General features: G+C 47.5%; 1 protein-coding gene across 1 annotated transcript in view; it reads right to left on the reverse strand.

The window, feature by feature from the left end:
* Nucleotides 1-21,232, reverse strand: part of LOC146856076 (lysosomal alpha-glucosidase-like) — an 829,176-nt gene that overhangs the window by 323,037 nt on the left and 484,907 nt on the right. The window lies entirely within an intron of this gene.

Raw genomic sequence — 21,232 nt, forward strand, 5'->3', positions numbered from 1 at the left:
CACAGTCCCAAGCCGTCGCAGCACAAGTACAGGCACAGTGCAAAGAAAAACAACAATACCCGTTCTAGATATTATGTACCAGTCTTGCACAATGGGGAATGAGCACATAACTCCATGCAAAGCGCCTATACACCCTACATTTAAGAAACGGGGCTATATTTTCTACATTAGAGAACACATTCATTTAAACAAGATAACACTAGGACACTTTCTATAAGTGAATTGAATGCTGGAAAAAGCACATCATTTTTTTCGTGCGTGTGTTGTAAAGTGATATCGGTTGCTTCCCGGTACCAAACGTCACTGGGCTCATTCAGTAATTCACCACAATATCCTGCTTTTAATAACGACCTGCCCTTATATCAGTTCCACAATATCGAGCAATGACCAAACATATATCATCATATATATCATCATGGTAGATAGGTGGTTAATTAATCTATGCTTCCCTATGTATGCTTATCTCGGCGATAGGTTGGTTGTAGATATTCTGGAATCGATAAATGTGCAGCTTAATCTATTGACCTCAGTATTTTGGCACACAACCATTTAATAACTCACAGCCTCGCATTTACAATAGGGATACTACTCGTCGTGAATTGAAAGAACTTCCGCTCTGTAAGCAAGTGATGATTCAGTAGGGGTCGACAGGCAGGAGGAGGATCAGAAAGGAAGTGCTGGACTGTTTCTATTGGAGCAAGGTCAAGACTGATTAGCATATGGCTGGGTCCTAACTGACTGGCATGGTGAGCAAAAGAACGATGGGTTGGAATGTTACATCAAGCAATTGCCAATATGGCCTGGTACTACCTACACCCCCTCCTCCCTTGTCCAGACCCACACAATATCAAGAACAAGAGTTTAGTTGGAAAAGAGGGTCGTAGATAACCCCCGGCCGTATTTATTAACAGAATTAATCAAACAATGAATATTAACAATTTTTACAAAATTTACGCAGACAATCATATAATTGACATTTGATTACATTTGATATGTACAGATATCAGATGGCTATCCTTAACATAACTCTAATACAAGTTATTCCTATCCAAATCTAAGCATAACATCATTCATATTCATAATGGCAATCATTTTCTGCATATCCATGTTTGAGCCTACGACAAGGTCAATAACTGGTGTCAGACCCTTATCAATTAAACCCGCCCTCCCTCCTGAGGGCCCGTTCACGGTGAGGGTACTTCCCCCCAGTTACCCCCGTATGCTCTGTATACTATCTCCATCAGGGGCCCTTGCAGTTCTGCGCCTTTTACTGGTGCCATTGTGCACGTGCGGGGTGGCCAACCAGCCTAGGAAAAGCGTAACTCCCCCCTCCCACGCACCCATACAGCCACAAAGGCTGTAACTGCCCCTGAAGTTCTAGGATGGACGACTTGTCCCTCCCCCTTGGGCGACCACAATCAAGAATGGCGCCGCCCCCTAAGGACCTTACATTTTCTGCTCACTAATCATGACCTTACCGCCTGACCACGGAATCGCACTAAAAGGTATTTACACATCACAACCTGAAACGAAAAGAGAAGACAATCGTACACTACACAACCTTTGCTTTAGGGGATGGTGGGCGGGCAAATATTATAATACAACCTCCTAACGAGGTCGCACTACAGGCTGGGGAGCGCAGAAGGCAAAGAGGAAGATTCCTCTGCTCCCCAGCCTTTTATCAGCAACTACTAGCCCCCCGGGGGGGGCTGGCAACTTGCATGACCCGGAAGTGATTCCTTTCACTTCCGGGTCATGACCCGGCCAGCCAATTAAAGAGGAGGCGCACCTGTCGCGTCACTGCTGTGTGCGTCAGGCCTGCCTCCTTCGGTCGTCGGGGGCCGGCAGGACCGCCATATTATCGGTAGGTCCGATGCCGGCCCCACCTTTTCTATAGTTAGACAAATTGCAATAATTCCTCCCATCAAATATTGTGTGTTTGAGTGTATGTTCTATCCCACCTTTCCTTATCTGGAGCTCCGTACAATTAAGCTATCTGCCGGTCTGTGCTCTACCACTTCTATTGACCATGCAGATACATTACATTTGCTACGTACACATTAACATGCCTACAGTATAACCCTCCCTGCTTGTGTAGTGTAATGCCCAGTGTTAGACCTGGCACATTGGCATGGGTCTCCCTTCCATTTTTCGCTGTTGCCTCATGTGTTTTTGCTGGTGTTAGTCGCTCAGGGCAATGTGCCACTGCTGTCCAGTGCCACAGTGCAAGTGCTCCCTATTGTAAATTAATGTATGATTTGTGATTCCATGATTGGTTGGTTTGGTTTACTTGTCAGACCCTAGTACAGTGCACCAGGAGTGCCCAGGGCTTATAAATTCAAATGCTGCTGGCGGGCTTGCAGCACTGGTTGTGCCACCCACAGAAGCAGCCTGTAAAAGTGTGTCTAAGGCCTGCCATTGCAGAGCCTGCGTGCAGTCTGGTACTGTCATGCTGAATGAGCAGGTGCACCCACTTGCCAGTCCCTAAACCTTCCCTTTTCTTCATATCAGACACCCCTATGGTAGGCCCAAGGACAAGGTGCATTGTAAGGATAAGGTAGGACATGCCCTTGTGTGTGTGGCATGTTCTAATAGTGAATTACAGCCATTTTCGTTTTTCACTATTTCACTATTGCAAGGCTACCTGTTCTCCATAGGCCGGAATGGGCAGTTTGGTTATTACATTTTATAATCCTAACTGACTCAGGGAACATGGTAGAAATTCGAATTTAGTATGCCTGAACTCAGAATGATAAAATACATCTTTTAGTAAAGTTGGTTTAACATTCTGGGTTTGAAAATGACACTTTTAAAAAGTAGGCATTTTCTTGTCTATCCATTCAAACCTGCCTCTGCTAGGCTGTGTATTCCCTGTCTGGAGTTTGAGTGACAGGGCGGGGGAATTCCAAAAGACAGGGTGAGGTGTCCCAGTGGTGAATAGAGAGATCTGCATCTAGATGGGTGGGAGGAGTTGCACCTGGGACCTGAATAGGACTGTGCCTTCCCTCCACAATGCTGGCTCCACCTCCTGTGGTGCGTCTGATGTCTCTGCCCTGCACTCTGAAAGGAAAGAAGGAGTCAGGTAAACAAAGTGCTCCAGGACTGAGCAGAACCGGTTTGAACAAGGCAAAGGCCCCTCTGCCCTCAAAGGACAAAGGATTTTGGGGTATAAGTATTGGGACCCTGATCCCAAGAATTTAGATCACTTTGGGAAAACAAGAAGAACACTCTGCTGAGGAGAGGAACCAAGAAGAAGCTGAGGAGGAACTATCCCTGAAACTGGGGGATTGTCCTGCAGTGGTTGCCTACTGCCAAAGAGAGGAGAAAGGAACTGTGTGTGTACTCTTGCTCAACTTGTGAAGGATCTCCAAGGGCTTGGAAAAGAGCTTGCCTCCTGCTGAAGTCTCAGGAACAACAGACTTTAACCACCAGCTCCCCAGAGTTCTTTGGAAGTGCCTGCTGCTAATTTGGGGCCTTCTGAGGGACTGCATGTCGCAAGGAGCTGGAAGCGCGACTCAAGAAGGAGAAGCGTGTTGTCGTCGGAGCTGTTGTCGTCGCATCGCGTAAAGTGTGTCGCCGCTGCAGTTGTGGCATCGAGTGAAAGCGTCTCGCATCATCCAGGAAGTGTCTCGCAACGCCCAAGAAACGTGTCGCCATCGTAGCCATCGTAGCTGACGCATTGCACCGCATCAAGAGAAGAGTCTTGCATCGAGGAAGAAGCGTGTCGCCGTCGCAGCCGCTGCATCTTGGATGACGCCGCTGTAGCTGTCGCATTGCACCGCATCAAGAAAAGCACCTTGCATCCACGGAGAAGCGAGCCGCCGTCAGAGCTGTTGTCGTCGCACCACGTAAAGTGTGTCGCCGCTGCAGTTGTCGCATCGAGCGGAAGCGTCTCGCAACATCGGAGAAGAGTGTCGCCGCCAAAGCCGCTGTCGTCGCATCGCGTAGAGTGGTGTCGCTGCTGCAGCTGACGCATCGAATCGAGTCTTCTCGCAACATCGGAGAAGCGTGCCGCATCTGGAAGATCTTCACGTCTTTATCTCTTTGCACCAAAATCTTCATCACATCAACATCGTTGCAACACTTTTGTTACCCTGCGTGTCGCATCTAAAAAGTACATTGACTTAAAGTGTCACATTTAAGAACTAAAGAGAACTAAGTAAAATTCTACCATCTAAAGTAACAGTATTGTGTGTTTTTGTCGTTTAATGGTTTGTGGTAAATCTATATAAAGAATACTTATTTTTGATATAAAACCTGTGTGGTGTCCGTCTGTAGTGTTGTCACTTGATTACTGTATGTGTTTACGAATGCTTTACACACTGCCTCTGAGATAAGCCTGTCTGCTCGTGCCAAGCTACCAAGGGGGTGAGCAGGGGTTATTTTAGGAGTGTACCCTCTTACCCTGACTAGAGGCGAGTGTCCCTATTTGTCACAAGTGCATACCTGTGCCAACTAGAGACCCCCAAGTCTAACACCCAGGAAACCCAAAAATATTATTTCCTCAAATATTCGATGAAGGAAACAAATTAGTCATTTATCCCACTTCAATTTGTAAATATAGCGACTAATTTAATAAACAGAATGACATGAAAATGTCAAAAATAAAATAAGGGGAATTAGTGGCATACATTTATAAAGATGTAGGGAAAAACAGACCAAAAAGTGCAAAGTGACGAAAGTAGGCAATGATCGTGGAGACCGGGACCTAGATGCAATTTCAGGCTGACCACAATGGTTTGATGGGCCAGATACAGCAATCTGGTTCGATATGGCTGGAGCTTTTGCTTCGGGGAAGTCCTAATCTTTCAGCTAAGTAAAGCTGCAGGCTGTATTTGAAGAGGGCCCCTCAACATCAGATACGCAGATACGTATTAGATTAAGTCCCAGTGAAGCGCGAAAAGATCAGCATGAGCAATTCAAATTTCACACCCAGGAAAGTGATCTTGTCAACCAGATACTTTTGTAACCTTCACCTGGTCAAGATTTTTACCGTCGGACTTAGTGCCTGATTTAGAGTTTGACAGGTAGGTTACACAATTGTGACTTATATCCCGTCTGCCACATTACAAGTGCATTATATCCAATGGACCTTGGAAAATGGCGGACAAGATAACCGCCACGTTTGTGATGGAGTTACCCATCCACAGAACTCTAATTCAGGCTCTTAATTTCTTCTTCAGAACTATGAATCTTCCAGGGGAGCAAGGCTGTATCTGAAGAAGGCGCAATGTTGCCAAATACATTCTCAGTGAGGTTCAGCTAAATCAGATTTGCTGCTGCGGAGAAGTGCTGAGCGAAGGTAACCTATTTTTTCCTCTCAGTGGCAATGCACTGAGGGTGGATACGCTTGATAGGTTTATCCAAGTTCTACAGAGATCTGAAATACAAAAATGTTCTAAGTCACAGGTTTTTCAGGGATGTTAGGAGGAGTATACTTTGACACAGCTACAGACCCCAGGACCACAGAAACACCACTTGGAGTTCAGGACTCACTCCAGCTGAGGCCACCTGTAGGTTCAAGGTCAGGTCCAATTGGTGCTGGTTATCTGTGCTCTTCAGGGAAACAGCCTCTTGAAAATGGTTGTATCTTCCACTGGCAGTCAGCCAACTGACCCTTGGATTCCACTACTTTGTCCTGGATACCAGGGAGAGCCAGCTAGCCCCTCAGATCTCCCCACAGGTGTCAAACAGTAGGTGCAGTCCTTCTTCTGTTCTTTCTGAGGTCCATAGCATCCTGAGGAGGGTACTGGGGGTGCCACATTTATGCCAGGTGCCAGCTTGGGGTGGAGGTGAGTTCTGGCTCCTCCCTAACCAATGATGTAAAAGTTCCCAGGTGTTGCCCTACCCACTTTGCAGCATTTCCTGTATGCCCACTGTTAGCAATGCCATAGCACCCCTCTGTGCCTAAATCAAAGATGGGAAACCCCTTCTCTCCTTGTGCAGAGCCTGTATGCCCCCCACCCCAGAGATGTGGCCAAGGAAATGGGCAATCCCTTCTTTGTGGTCCCTTCACACCAGTTCTAGAGGCAACTTCCTTCCATTGGGATTAGAGCCTGCTTGAGTGGGCAATTTAGAAAAGGGCAAGTCCAGGTACCATATTACGTTTTCCTGTGGCAGGGGACGCCCCTTTGAAGCTAATTTAGTTCCAGGGCACTGCCCAAATGTTCATCCCGCCAGAGGAACAGAGACACCTCACTATACCCAGGCCTTTGTCACTGCTCTGGTAGTAGTTTTCACACCTCATTCAAGGCCTGTGCAATCAGAGGGCTGCAGCAGGGGGCTAATGCAAATTGTCTCCTGAGGCTTTAGGCAGGGAGATGGTAACTTTTTTAAAGTACCTTTTCCTTAATATGTATTAACAACCAGACTTCTCTAGTGAACATGGTTTTTAATAGCTTTTAAAATAGGTGTTTAAATATTTTACCAGCTGTTTCCTAACCAAAATTTGAATTATTAAATGTAATGATTTAACCCAGTATTTTCATATGGAACAGTCAGCCTTGCAACAGTGAAAATAACTGTCAGGGGTTTTCACTGTAATAACATGTTGACCACTAAATTGTTACAAGTCCTACATTTCAATACGATGCTCCTTGCCTTATGGCAATAAGACCTACATATGGGTGACTCTAATGTTTTAAAAGGAAGGTTTTAACCTGTCAGAAAGGGTTACTTTAACAGGTCGGATTTGTAGTTTAATACTGCAACAGCCAGGCTACAAATGGTAGACCTATAGAACAAGTTACTTACCTTCGGTAACAATATATCTGTAAGAAACATTAGTAGTGATAGTTTTTGTCACCAGTACCCCTGCGCGTCGGTAGGTGGCGTCGTGAGGCTCTGCGTCAATTGTTGGCATTGTGGTCGCCGAGATGACGTCGGAGGCGCTACTTAGACGCCGCCCACGCACACTGACGTCAGTTCTGTACATGACTTTCCACGCCAGGAATGCAGAGCCATGTAAGATACTGACCACTGGTGCATTGAAACTAGGGCCCTGAAAGGGATGACCTTAACCCTAGAAATCAGATCGCAGAACGGGGAGGATGGGTGGGGCGGTAAGGAATCTATCACTACTAATGTTTCTTACAGATATATCGTTACCAAAGGTAAGTAACTTGTTCATCTGAAGGAAACACATTGTGATAGATTCCTTACCTTAGAATAGATAACCCAGCAATACAAACCCCGGTGGTGGGTCTGTGAACCAAGATCACACCAGGAAGTGCCGGAGAACAGAACGGCCAAAGAAGCCGTCTCTCCGGACTTGGCTGTCCAGGCAATAATGCTTAGTAAATGTTTGCAGCGAGGCCCACGTAGCTACCTGACAGATGTCTTGCAGGGGGACACCACGTCCCAATGCAGTAGTGGCTGTAGTAGCTCTAGCGGAATGAGCCTGCAGCCCCAACGGAGGCTCTTTTTTAGCCAAAGAGTAACAGGCTTTGATACACAAGACAACCCAGCGGGAGATAGTCCTCTTGTGTACCACCCAACCTTTCTTGGTGCCAACGTAGCCAACAAAGAGTTGGTTATCCACCCGGAACTGTTGTGTGCGGTTGAGATAAAATGAGAGCGCACGTTTTCGGTCCAGACGGTGGAGCCTCTCTTCCTCTCTGGAAGGATGAGGAGGCGGAAAGAAGGTGGGCAAGGTAATGGTCTGCCCAATGAGAAAGGCCCTAACGACTTTTGGCAAAAAGGAAGGACGGGGCCTGAGCACAACCTTGTCCAGATGGACCGACAGAAAAGGAGGTTTACAAGAAAGAGCCTGGAGATCACTCACTCGCCTAGCGGAGGTGATGGCAACCAGGAAGGCAGTCTTCAAGGTCAAGAGACGAAGAGGACAGTTGTGAAGGGGCTCGAAAGGAGCACACATAAGATAAGTAAGAACCAGATTCAAGTCCCACTGTGGCATCACAAACGGAATAGGAGGGAAAAGGTGTGTAATGCCTTTGAGAAATCTATTTACAACCAGGGACTTGAAAAGAGAGGGCTGATGAGGAAGCCTGGGAAAGGCCGAAATGGCAGAAAGTTAACCTTTGATAGTGCCCAGAGCAGAGCCCTGCCGGGCCAAAGAAAGAAGGAACAAAAGGAATTCTGAAAAAGTGGCAGAAAGGGGATCCGCAGCCATTGCTGTGCATTATGCCACAAATTTACCACTTTAGTGGAGGGACGCCTGGCTGCCAGAATGACATCACAAACTTCAGGAGGCAAGTCGACAGGAAGCAACTGCCGCCGCTCAATCTCCACACAAAGAGGTGGAGGCTGGACAGGTTCGGGTGGAGGACTGTCCCCTGCTGCTGCGACAGATGATCCTCCCAAAGAGGCAGTTGGATCGGGGGATCAATGCTCATACTAAGTAGCTCGGGATACCATACTCTTCGAGCCCAGTCCGGGGCCACAAGAATGACTTGGGCCCGGTCGCGCCTGATCTTCTTCAGCACTCAGGGCAGAAGTGGTATAGGTGCAACTCCACTCGCAACGAAAAGCGAGTGCCACCTTGGAAATTCCAACGAGCAGGACTGATGACATTGCGCGTTCTCTTCGGTGGCGAATAGATCTAACCAAGGCTCTCCCCACTGCTGAAAGAGACCTTGCGCCACTTCCGAGTGAAGACGCCATTCGTGATCCATCATGCACCTGTGGCTGAGTTCGTCGGCCCTGGCGTTGAGAGAACATGCTGGTGTTGAACCACCAGGAAAACGCCCTGATGGTCCAGCCATGTCCAGAGGCACAGAGCCTCCTGACATAGGGTCCACGACCCCACCCCACCTTTCTTGTTGTAGTACCACATGGCGGTCGTTTTGTCTGTGAACACCTGCACTACTCTCCCCTTGACAGAGGGAAGGAATGCCTTCAGTGCAAGTCGGATCGCCCAAAGCTCCAGAAGGTTGATATGGAGTTTGGACTCCACCGGAGACCAGAGGCCTCTGATCTCCGCCTCTCCCATGTGGCCGCCTCATCCCAGGAGGGACGCGTCTGTCACCACTGTAAACTCTGGTAGGAGAAAGGAGAGGGATCTGCCATCGACCCAATGTCGGTTCTTGAGCCACCACTGCCACTGTCGTGCAGTGCTGTCCGAGATCTGGACATGATCGGATAGGTTACCCTGATGCGCCCACTGGAACTTCGGGTCCCACTGCAGAGCCCGCATATGCCATCTGGCATAATAGATCAGCAGGATACAGGAAGCCATGAGGCCCAGTAGCCTCAGGGTCACCCTGACCGAAACCCGGGACAAGGGCTGAAAGATTGGAATCAGAGCCCGAATATCCCGGACTCGCTGTTGGGGAGGATAGACCCAAAACTGCGCCGTGTCCAGAACAGCTCCGATGAAGAGGAGCTTCTGAGAGGGAATCAGGTGCGACTTCGGCACGTGGATGGAGAACCCCAGCAAATGCAGGAGGCCGGCCGTAGTCTGGAGGTGGGAGACGACTGTCTGGGGCGAGCCCGCCTTCAACAACCCAATTGTCGAGATAGGGGAAGACTGAAATCCCTGATCTGCGCAGATGAGCTGCGACCACCGCCATCACTTTCGTGAACACCCGAGGGGCGCTGGTAAGGCCAAAAGGAAGCACGGTGAACTGAAAGTGCTCATGACCTACCATAAACCGCAGGTAGCGTCGGTGGGCCCGCAAGACTGGGATGTGGAAGTAAGCATCCAGCAAGTCCAGCGCTACCATACAGTCTTGTGGATTGAGAGCAGACAAGACCTGAGCCAAAGTGAGCATCTTGAACTTTTTTTTGCAGAAGAAGCGACTGACGTTCCAGAGTTCCAAGATTGGATGCAGGCTCTTGTCCTACTTTGGCACCAGAAAGTAGTGGGAATAACAACCCCGACCTACTTCTGGCGTCGGAACACGCTCGATGGCCCCCTTGGCCAAGAGGGCCGCAACTTCCTGCGGGAGAAGCACCAAGTGATCCCCCGACATGCGGTGGTACTGAGGTGGCATGGCTGGAGGAGTAGTCTCGAACGGGAGGGAGTAGCCACTTCGGACTATCTCTAAAACCCACCTGTCCGATGTGATGGTGCGCTAGTGGGGGAAGTGATGGCAAAGACTGCCACCCACTGGCATTTGATGGGCCTGAAAGTTCAGAATAGGAAGGTTTGGAGGCAGTGGTGACCGAGGTGGAGGTGACTGACCCGCGTCTGTGGCCGCACTGGGATTGTTGCTGCGCAGGCTTGGGGCTCTGTTGCGAACGCTGTGGGCGCCCCTTCCGGTGCCACGAAAGGAGCAAAAAGCAGAAGGAGGGCAGACTGCGGAGAGCCCCAAGGACTTGGCCGTAGCCTATGAGTCCTTAAACCACTCCAACGCGCTGTCTGCTTTGTCGCGGAAGAGGCAACGGCCATCAAGGGCATGTCCATAAGAGAGCTTTGGACATCCCCCGAAAATCCAGTTACCCTCAACCAGGCGTGGTGTCTGACCGCCACCTTCGCTGCAATCAACCTGCCCAGTGAGTCGGCGGTGTCTAGGCCACAACGAATCATGAACTTAGCTGCATCTCTCCCCTCTGCAACAGCCTGGGAGAGAGCTGTCCGGGCCTCCTCCGGACACTGAGGCAGCACTTGCGCCACCGTATCCCACAGAGAGTGGGACTAGCGGCCCAAGAGGCATGCGGTGTTCATGGACCGCAGAACTGGCGGAAGAAAAAATCTTCTTTCCGAACTGATCCACTTTCTTGGATTCCCTATCCGGAGGTGCAGAAGGGGAGGCGGTTGGGGAAGCAGAGGCTTGGAAAACCAAGCTCTCGGGGGTGGGGTGTTGGGAGAGGAAAATGGGGTCACCCGTAGCTGGGCGATGGCATCGGGCCATGTTCCTATCCACAGGAGACCCTGTGGTGGGCCTGGACCAGGTGCCCAAAAGAACGTCGGAAAGTGCTTCGTTGAAGGAGAGCAGCGGCACCGCAGAAGTAGCTGCCGGCTGAAGCACTTCTGTCAGGAGGTTAGTCCTGACGGCCACAGTAGGGAGTAGGAGGAGTAAAGCCTCGGCCGCCCTATGCAACACCACAGCATAACTAGCGCCCTCCTCGATAGCCACGGTAGGAGGAAACAGCATGCCAAGCTCTGGTGAGGTATTCAGACCACTGGCTTCCCTGGCCAACTCCTCTGCCCAGTCCTGTTCAGACTCGCATTCAGCTGCGAGAGGATCCTCAGACCCCTCTTAGTCCTTCCCTTCTTACTCAGGCTGTTCTACAGGTCTAAAATAGGGAGCAGGAATATGGGGATAGAAATCCCCGAGCAATGTCGAGAACAGCATCAATCGGTGCTGAAACCGGGGCCGGCGTCATCCAGAGGAGCAGGCGACATTGGAAGTGGTGCCGGTGGAGTCGACGACGGTGAAGGTGTTACGAGGTCAACCGGCGTCGACCCGGATCCAGGCTTGGATTCATGGGGGTCCTGTGGCGCTGGGGCCAGAGCCAGCAGCGATGCTGGGGCCGGAGCCACCGGCGATGGAATGCGAGGACTCCCAGTCGGGACCGCGGGGCCCGAAGGTGCACCAGCGGGACCCGACGGCCCAAAGAGGCGAGCCATGGCCAACAAGAACTCCTGTATCAGGGCTGGAATCGCCGACGGACCCGGGAAGGGCGGGTAGGCTGGCGGCGACACCACAGGCTCGGCCGGAGCCGCAGGGGAGGCACTACCCGCACCCTTAGCTGCATCCTGTGACCAGCGAGGGTAAGTCAGAGAACGATGATGTTTCTTCGACTTCTTGTGCTTTGCCTTACCTGAACCCGAGTGCGAAGACTTGGAACCCGAAGATGGATGATGATGGCTCCGCGCACGGTCCCTTGACCTCCCATGGGACTGGGACCTCGAACGGCGCAGAGCTGACTGCCGGGCCTCCAGCAGCTTTCGGGACCGCTCCCGCAAAGACTTCGGCACCATGGCCCGGCAGTCGGGGCACGACTTGGGGTCGTGGTCGCGCCCCAGGCAGAAAAGACACGCTTGTGTGGGTCCGTCACTGACCTCATGTGGTGACAGTCCTCACAGGACTTAAAACCGGGCATCCTAACTGCACCAGGAGTCGAAGACTCGATGAAAAAATAGAGACAAAAAGCCTTAAAAAGTCAGTCCAAAAATGACTGGGGGTACCTGCTCTTCCCGGATCTGCACTTGCTTGCGCGGAAAAAGAAAGAACTGATGTCAGCGCACGTGGGCGGCGTCTAAGTAGCACCCGTGACATCATCTCGGCGACCAGGATGCAAACAACGGACGTGGAGGCGTAAGACACCACCTACCGACGCACAAGGGTACTGCTGACGAAAACTTTCTGGATCCAGTCTGACGCCTGGGGGTAATTCTAAGGGAAGGAATCTATCACTATGTGTTTCTTTCAGATGCCATGTTTGCACTGGTATTGTAGTGGGTGGGACAATGGGTGCTGCAATTCACCAGATACATTCATCATACACGCACTGGAAATCCTTGGTACAGTATACCAGGAACTTATAGATAAGTTAAACATGCTAATTAGTGGTATACCAATTTCACCATGTTTAAAGTTTGAGCAAAGGGGTAAAGTGCACAGAGTTATACTGCCAGCAAAAATATAGTGCCCAGAACAAGGCAAAAATCCAGGTTGATCACATTGAAAAGGTAGATTACCAACACTCCCCAGCTAAGTGTGAGCTGTTTAACTACAAAACACATGCATACATGCAATGCAGTGAACTAGCCTGGGGGAGGTGCCTTTCCACCTCCTCAAACGGAGGCCTATTCAACTCCTGTGAAAGACACAGGCGCAGTTTCAAACTGGGATCCTGTCTTTCACCAATGCCCTCTCGTCAGAAGCGGTAGGTATTCTTAGAGCTCAGTGCTGCAATGAGGGCAGCACTGGAACCCGAAGATGGAGGATGATGGCTCCGTGCACAGTCCCTCGGCCCCCCATGGGACTGGGACCTCGAACGGCGCGGAGCTGACTGCCGGGCCTCCAGCAGCTTTCGGGACCGCTCCCGCAAAGACTTCGGCACCATGGCCCGGCAGTCGGGGCACGACTTGGGGTCGTGGTCGCACCCCAGGCAGAAAAGACACGCTTGTGTGGGTCCGTCTCCGACCTCATGTGGTGACACCTCACAGGACTTAAAACCGGGCATCCTAACTGCACCAGGAGTCGAAGACTCGATTAAAAAATAGAGACAAAAAGCCTTAAAAAGTCAGTCAACAAAATGACTGGGGGTACCTGCTCTTCCCGGATCTGCACTTGCTTGCGCGGAAAAAGAAAGAACTGATGTCAGCGCACGTGGGCGGCGTCTAAGTAGCACCCGCGACGTCATGTCGGCGACCAGGATGCAAACAACGGACGTGGAGGCGTAAGACACCACCTACCGATGCACAAGGGTACTGCTGAGGAAAACGTTCTGGATCCAGTCTGACGCCTAGGGGTAATTCTAAGGTAAGGAATCTATCACTATGTGCTTCTTTCAGATGCCATGTTTGTACTGTTATTGGAGTGGGTGGTATAATGGGTGCTGCAATAAACCAGATACATTCATCATACACGCACTGGAAATCCTTGGTACAGTATACCAGGAACTTATAGATAAGTTAAACATGCTAATTAGTGGTGTACCAATTTCACCATGTTTAAAGTTTGAGCAAAGGGGTAAAGTGCACAGAGTTATACTGCCAGCAAAAATATAGTGCCCAGAACAAGGCAAAAATCCAGGTTGATCACATTGATAAGGTACATTACCAACACTCCCCAGCTAAGTGTGAGCTGTATAACTACAAAACACATGCATACATGCAATGCAGTGAACTAGCCTGGGGGAGGTGCCTTTCCACCTCCTCAAACGGAGGCCTATTCCACTCCTGTGAAAGACACAGGTGCAGTTTCAAACTGTGATCCTGTCTTTCACCAATGCCCTCTTGTCAGCAGCGGTAGGTATTCTTAGAGCTCAGTGCTGCAATGAGGGAGCACTTTTTTGTTCAGTCAGGTGCATTATCCCAGTCTGCACAGGACACACTAATTTAAAGCTGTGCCTAGCGTAAACAGGCTCAGTGTACCCTGTATATAATTCACATCGAGGGGCCCATATTACACAAAGTGCCCTTGTGGTGCAGTATGCATTTGCTCCTGCTTTTTGCACTCCCAGGGCACTTTGGCATTGCAGAAGTGGCTACAGTTGCTTGTGCTGCTCGTACTGTAATACGGATCATGTCTTTGAAAAATATGCGTTGGCACGATATGAAAGGGGTGTTCTCTCATTTGCATAAGGACCTAGACCCATGCAAATGAACAAAACTTTTTGTTTTTGCACATGTCATATTATAGACATACGCCCACATGCAAGAAGACTGGCAGGAGGGGCATGGACTGTGAGGCACTTTGTGGTTTCATACCGACAGCGATCCCTCCAGAGGGTGCCCCTTGGGTGGAGTACGGGGTTTCCAGAAACCCCCAGGCATGCCTGTGTGTTATGTCCCATATAGTTACCCCTATATAGGCTCAGGTAGTCACCTCACCTTTCACCTATATTCTCCCCTACCATTACACTGCATAATAGTTTTTAGTACGGACCTTTTACCTAGTTACGGTAATGTCCAAACATGACATGGGGTTTTCTCAGAAAAGCTTAAGCCTCATTCATTTTGCATGAGGATTCTTGGAATCACAGCAGGACAGCAGGCCTACCATCTCCTGCATAATACCTCTGTATAATGGTCATTCCTTCCGTCATCCTAGTCCGACAATGACACAGCAAGGTATATCCCCAGGGGGTACCACTTTGTGTATATATACACCATATCTGGCTGAAATAGTCAGAGCTGAAAAGGACTTCCATGCCGACACACTGACACGATAAGCTGAGGATCCTGCATGCAGACACTCCAACTCACAGTGGTCTGACATCCCTTGTGTGGGTTCATGTTAACACCAAGACGGGGTCCCACAGTCTCTCACTTCAGGTAATGGGGCTGACTTTATCCTAGAGGGATTCTTGGCTTATACACTCATATAGATGCTAGATACACTTAGGTACATCTAGTTAGGATTGCATTGTAGGAGTACGCACTTTACTGTCATGTATTTTATATACTTGCCTGTATTATTTATTTTTACACAATGGTAGAGTTCTACCATCCTTTTACTCTGTTTGTACTTATAATCATTTTTATCTGTTACTGTCTAGTGTTACTGTCTAGTGGTTGTTTCAGTACACCTATTTTAGACTAGAATGACGCTGGCTCAATAAATGCTTATTGAAAAACGTCCCCACCATTTATTCTGTGTATTTCTCTGAGACGAGGTGAGCACGAGTGAAGGAGCAAAAAGTAGTGCACTGTTTCCACGATCCTTGTTGGGACAGGGTTGTCATGTTCGATAGTTGCCAAGAACTATTCTCTCCTTGGTAAGAGGGGTTTTTAGTGGCACTGTGAGCTAGCTGGTATACAGTCTAACACCAATCCTATAGTGGGTGTTGTCTAAACGCACAGATTCTATAGAGGGTTGTAGAAACTACACGACATGGCGCCGCCAATGTTGGTTTGGTACTTATTTAACAGTAAAATCTGAGTAGTTCAGTCGAGCTATTCTCAGAGACCCCTACTCACATTTTTCCAGAAACGTCTGGAGGGGGAAGGGAACTATCCACCACAGCTGAGTAGGCATATCCTGGCTGTAATTTTATCAAGCTTGAAGGACAAATTGTACCAATTGTGCATAAAACCATATCTCATTTTCCTTGAAATTCTTCCTTGAGAAACCTTTTTTTTCAACAATTACTGAAGAGAATGCCTATGTGCGAGCACAGCCTGCAGTAATAAGGGAAGAAGAAGAGGAAGGTGAAATTAACATTTCAGAAAATGTTAGAAATACCCTTCCTCAAAAGCTAACAGACTACGGAGTCACAGCTAGGGATGGGACAGTAACCTTCGTGATTGAGGCTCACAATTCATATAGAACAGAGGTACTCTATTAATGGGTTAAATTGCCACAAGTAGATGAGCAATCAAATACATTTCATTCTTACACTGAAGACGAAACACCAGAGGAATACTGTCTGTATTAGGACATTGAAATTCCGCTCACCTACTTAGAGCACACAAACTTATTTAAAGGCACCCTCCCCCATACAAGAGACAAAGTAAGACGCTCGGAAGGGACGGGCCACTTGGCCTGTCCTTGCGGCTTACACACCACATCCAGACATTGATACAATGCCAGAAGCAGACTTAAGTACACTTCACAAAGAAATATTAAAACTTAACAGCAACCTGACACAGTTTGTAATGAGGACACTCACACTTCAGCCAACAAGAGTGACACAAACAAATCAAGTTCAGAGTTCTACAACTGAAATTACACCATAAACGCTATAAGCAGTTATGGGTAAAATGCCCACTTAACGTGAGCAAATGCCATTCTGGATAGCTCAAAAAATAACACAGCTGGAGGCAGTATTTCCACACACAAGCCCTCAAGAAAATACAGAATGCTAACAATCTGCTTGCCGATGGGGCTAGCTCCCCAGATAGAGGATTGTACCACTTGGGGTGTAGTTTTCACTGCCATATATACCAGAACCTATGGTATCCTGTCATTAGCAGTAATACCAGACATATTAAGACAGACACAGACTGAATATGGAGCAGAACCTGCTCTGAACTTAGGGATGAAATTATTATGTAATTTTGCCCAGGTATCAGCTATAAAATTATCAAATATAAAAGGGGAGGCAGGAGCAGTGGCAATACGCCAACGCCTGAGCGATTTCTCTCCTTTACAGCAGGATCGTGAATTACCTAAGATTACCACAGACACCTCTGCTGAATTAGGAAGAGATAGTTTGGGAGCTAGAGCAACAAAACCCCAACTCATGGGTGGTCCTGAAAAGGATAACACAAAGCAAGCACCTGGTTCTTCCAAGAAGAAATGGGATAATAACAATAGTTTAGAGAAGACAGATCTCTATATAGGAGTGGGTCTCCTCAACAGGAGCCTTCCGAAAGGAGATACAATATTAGGAATAGGGATAACATTAAAAAACCTGACAGGTATCAGGATACTGATACACGTTCCTCTCGTTCCTTTCAGGGTTCACCAAAAAACTCCAAGAGAGAAGGACGGTCAGACAGACAGGAAGAGAGTACAAAAACCAGAGACACACCACACACTTCAAGCTACACTTCTAAAAAAGAAGACAAGCCACATTCTAAACCTCAATTTAAAAAGAATAAAGTAGCAGGTCTCAAAGTTAGACATGCCCAGAATTCTGAGGACTCAACTTCTGAAAGGGGAATGGGCTCTGACGATGCTAGACAGCACAGCAGAAGTAGCAATAGCTCACCAGAACCTGATGGAACTTCTAGCGACAGCGGAGTTGAATGAGCACATCACAGTGGAAACACCTGATACGAGGGTAAGTGTCCCACATAGGTTACATGAAATAACACTCCAAATGGAGGGGGGCAAACCCATAAAAGTTAAAGGTCTCTTTTGGGAGAACCTGACTTTTGGCTATGACATCCTTTTAGCTGAAAAAGTGGCCGCCTGAAATTGATATGGATTGCCCAAAAGGAGAAATGGTAATTTTACCAGCTTTTTCCAACCACGTTCCTATTTACTTAAAACACACAAATGCGTGGGAGTGGGCGGTAGCCCTTGCTCCAGCACTATATCGCAACCATGTTGGGTATGATGCTGAGTCACCCCACCATAGAATCTCAGTGAAAACTATTCCAACTCCACAGAGACAGTACCCAAGAAAACAAGAAGCAAAAAAACAGGTCAGGGAGATCTTAGATCAACTTTAATACCAGGTTCTAATTGAAACTTGCACCTCTCCAATGAATAAACCTTTGTTTCCCGTAATAAAACCCGACAATTCATATTGCCTAGTTTTAGACTGCTGACATCTTAACACATGCACAAAACCATTTGCAGTACAGAATGCACATAGTGCCGCATTAATCAATAACATTGTGCAGAAAAAATAAAATACAACACTGGATATCTCAAATGGATTCTTCTGCCAAAATATATCACCAGAAGGCAGGTACTTAACAGCATTCTCAGAGCTAGGTTCTCAGCATCAATTTTGTCGACTCCCCAAGGGTATAAGATTAGTCTCGGGTTGTTCAGCGTTACTTCAGAATTTGGATGAAGAGGCATTGTCCTATGTAGATGATATTTATCTGACGGATGATAATTTACAGGATCACTTGACAAGGGTGAGCACCATAATTTGGGGGTTTGCCTCTGAGTGCTACAAGTTAAACTTTAAAAAATCCAAACTAGCCCACCTTAATGTCCTATTTTTGGAATACAAGCTATCAGGTGAAGGAAAAAGCCTGGCAGCTAACTTTTTAGAAAAGTGTGGCAGCTCAAACCTCGTATATCTTTGAAGAACTTACAATCCATATTGGGATTTTTAAATTTTGTCAGAAAATACATTTTGGATTACGCAGAAAGAGTAGAAACTTTCGCCGACTAAGACCTGATTTCTCGGTTAGGTATTGGACACAGGAACACACAGATATCCTTTGTTCCCTACAAGCTGACATGATAGATTTAAAACACTTGCAGACACACGTAGACGGACGCAAACTAGTGATCCGCGTTATAGCAGGTCAATCTGGGAATACTTACCTAACCTTTAATGAAGGTGAAACTGTACCCATGCATACAAATCACATCTGTACGCAAATGCTGAAATGCGCTTTGCTTCTACAAAAAAGATACTAACAGCAGTACAGACCTCTGTAGTAAGAGAAAGAGCACTGGCACAGAGGAAACGAATAATTGTCGTAACTCCGGTACCAGCCTTCGAGGCTGCTACGAAAACTAGCGTTCCTAATGCTAAAGCTTTACATCCAAGATGGATACAATGCGCTAATTCTCTCACTGCAGCGGATGTAGAATACAGATATGACCCAAGGTTAAAAACACGAGCATTCCTGCAATATGAACAAGAATATCCTCTCCCAAATGAAATAATGATTCTAGATCAGTATGAATATATTATTTACACTGACGGATCTGCTCAGCCGGCCATAGGAAGTAAGCAGCAATACAGCACCACTTGTGCGATTGTAAAAGGTCGTAGACGGAATGGCAAGTTCCGTCCTAGCGATACAAAGACACAGTACGGCTCAGCTGGCATAACTAAAAGCACTATTTCCGGCACTAATAAACACGGATCGGGAATTCCCCACACTAATTGTGTGCGATTCTTTTTATTGTGTCCAGTAATACAACAAATACCTCCACTACTGGGTAAAAATGGATTTAAAGACTCAAAAGGTGGCACAATTAAGCATAAAATGCTATGGGAACAGGTAGATGAGTTGCCGAAAGGTTTTCCACTCAAGTACTCCTACAAGTTAGATGCAAACAACATTCCATATGCTTAGATTGCAGGAGTGGGGGATAGAGTAATACCAAACATGGATCGCAGATTCTGTTTAATACCAGCTGAACACGAGGGTCTAGGTTCTGCACACGCAGAGATTACCGGGAGAGTTTCATTATTGAAACAACGCTATTGGTGGCCTGGTTTAACAAAACAGACAAAGAATTTTGTCTTAAAATGCGACATCTGGAGGCAGATGAAGGGTTCCACCGTAGCACGGCCAGCGCAGACACCTGTACTAATATCTGATAGACCACTGGCTTGTGTCTATTTGGACCACTGCAACCCCCTACACTATAGACAAGTATATCTTGGTGGCAGTGGATTCATGCTCGAAATTCCTATGGGTATGGTCTTAGTGCTCGGCTGCCGCTTGAACTTTTATAAAAGATTTGCGAGTCTTTATAGAGACATACGCAGTAGGCACATTGCATTCTGACCGTGGCTCCGCGTTTAGCTCTTGGGTCTACAAGGAAGCCATGGAAAGTCTGGGTGTAGCACTGGGGTAATCCTCTCCAGAGCATCCCAAGAGAAATTCGGTCATGGAGAGGAAAAAACAGGACTTAAAGCAGTCTTTAACAGCAAGAGTATTAGGTTCGGGTGGCAGTTGGGTCAATCACCTATATGGGGTACAGCGTTCCCTCAATAATATGCCAAAATGTTCTCTGGGGGTGTCACTCCGGGTGAGGTCCTATTTGGGACAAGAATGTAGGTACCTGATCTCGATTATGAAGGCACAGTGGCGGATGAAAAACCATTTGACATCAATAAATGTTTGGCTGTTTTATAGGATCTAAAGGAATCCCGGGCACTACTAAGCAACGTGCAAGTCAAACGCCATCTGGGGAAGTCAAATCAGTCACAGCAAGACCTGTATGGGTCTCAAAAGTCGGGGATCTGGTCAGAGAAAAGATCGAGGACAAGAAAGAGTTTGGGCCTCCTACCGAAAGCCTGCACCTGTCCTGGTTGTCGAAGAAACAAGAACAGTACTTCTTCTGCTTCTTGCCGGTAAAAAAGGAAAGAGATTAATCTCCATTGATCTGATCAAACCACACTATGTGGTCGATACTGTATAGTAGGCCTTGTGTGCTCCTGGGTAGCCAACGCTCTCCTCTCGCTACCATACAGGAAGTACAGACAGAAAGACTCATAACATTCGAAGAGTCACCAATTCGAAAAGATGGTAGTTCCAACAATGAAATGGAACTCGTTCCGCTGGAAACAGAACTTCAAGAAACACATGAAAGACAAATGAATATCAATTCGACCAAAAACCGACATCTATATCAATATGCTTCGACAAGAGACACTTGCTGGTTCAACATAACCTGCCGAGCTAACAAAGATTGATCGAACTGCATCTGGCTACTTCATCGATTTTGATACCTTCTCTCTTTATCCCAGTGAATCAGAGACGACACCAGCTCCAGTTTCCCGTAAGCAACAAATGCGTGAATTTTATACTTTTCTAAAAAAGACTTATTTGGTATCTCCTTGACTCCAGCTCTGGATAATATCAACAATATTGTTTTTTCTGTTCTGGATTGGCCTAGTAACTGTTCTTTGCTTACTCATAAATGAGAAATATCTCCCAGAACGCTCTGCAGTATCTAATGTGAACTTGGTTCTGAAACCTCATTCATCATCTCATCGTGACCAAAGAGACTTGATTTCCGTGAACATTACAGCCGTTCCTATTCCTGATGGTATAGTTTGGGACAAAGTTGATTATGATATATTTGGCCCGACTGAACTTTTGTAGATTCCACATTTATTTAAAATTTCTCTCAATGATATCATTACCCCCAGTACATGTTAGAGGACACAACTGACTTTGATAGTTTGTACTGTTACCATATTTATGGTCATCCCTTTT

The sequence above is a fragment of the Triturus cristatus genome, chromosome 4_1, assembly GCF_964204655.1.
Source record: "Triturus cristatus chromosome 4_1, aTriCri1.1, whole genome shotgun sequence".
NCBI lineage: Eukaryota > Metazoa > Chordata > Amphibia > Caudata > Salamandridae > Triturus > Triturus cristatus.